Below are 1,378 nucleotides of genomic sequence, written 5' to 3'. Positions count from 1 at the left end.
TATGTGTTTCTGCTCCTTGCAGGCCCTCCTCTTCTGATTTTCCCAGATCTCTCGAACTTCCTTACTACTGGAAGGGGCCCGATTACCAGGACATGCTCCTGCTGCTACCCTGATCTGTTATAAGTAAGCTCAAGAAAAAGCCAGCATCTTCTATGTGATTGGTACAGTGCTCAGGGCTTCCTGAACATTAGTTTAATTCTCCCTGCATTCCTATAAAGCTAGGCATTATTACCCCATTTTACAGGAGAGAAAACCGAGGCTCATACTGGTTAAGTGACTTGCCTGAGATTACATTCTTAGTGGGAAGTGCAGTTGGCATTAAACACAGGCCGTCGTGATAGCACAGTCATACCCTTTCCATCTCACGTCCTTAGAGGTTTTCTTCTATCATTGCCCTAGTGTGGGTACTGGGAGCCAGCTGGTGGAGACTTGGGACCTTGCCTGTAGGGTTCACCTCCTCTAGCAACTGGGGCAAGTTACTGGAAGTCTGGGTGGAGACAGGGAGCTTTGCTCCCTTGGTCAAAGGCTTTGGAGGTGTGGTAGCGTACTCTGAAGGGCCGTGAGGAATTAGAGAAAGTGACTTGGCTTAAAGATAGTAACAGGGGTGCACATTGTGTTTTATAGCCCCTCAAACACCTTTAGATTAATCCCCGCTCCATCCTTGTGTGGTACGTGGGGAAGGCCTAAGAGGTTCAATAGTAAAAATCTAAAGTGCTCACCACACTTACCATGCTAAGTGCTTTATAGTACTTAGCATGTTAAGTACTCATTGACTGCTAACAATAGCCGTAATAAGGTTGGCCCCATATTGCAGATCAAGAAACAAGCATAGAGAGGTTAAGCAAATTGCTCCAGGTCACATAGGTAGTAGATGGTAGAGTTAGGACTTTAGAGACTTCCAGGGTGTCTTTCAGCTATATTAGTTAGAAAGTCCTGAGGAAACTTGTAGGGTGATGGATATGTTCATGATCTCAGTTATAGTGATGGTTTCACAGGTGCATACATGTTAAAATCAACCAGATTGTACACTTTGAATATGTGTAGATTACTGTATGTCAATGACACTTTAATAAAGATGTGAAAAGAAAAAGCTTTTCCCACCAACCATTCCTTCGGGGGTTCCATGGCTCTAGGGAGATGCCATCCTCCTCCTGCTGGGGCAAGGTAGAATCATTGTGGCCTGGGAGAGATTCTCACAGACTTAGCAGCTGGTTTCGGGTACCTTTGGCTGCTTCTCCTCTTTTTCTCAGCACTAGGCATAGACTGGCACCAGGTTGGCATGAGGATGAGGGTGTGTGTGCATGCAGATTGCAAGTAACTGCCACTTGGCTTCCAATGAGCCCGAGAGTGACCCCAGTGAGATTCTCTCCTGTTCTCT

The sequence above is a fragment of the Pteropus alecto genome, unplaced genomic scaffold (genome assembly GCF_000325575.1).
Source record: "Pteropus alecto unplaced genomic scaffold, ASM32557v1 scaffold177, whole genome shotgun sequence".
In the NCBI taxonomy this organism is placed as follows: domain Eukaryota; kingdom Metazoa; phylum Chordata; class Mammalia; order Chiroptera; family Pteropodidae; genus Pteropus; species Pteropus alecto.
The sequence above is the reverse complement of the archived record's forward strand: the minus strand, read 5'-3'. Positions refer to the sequence as shown.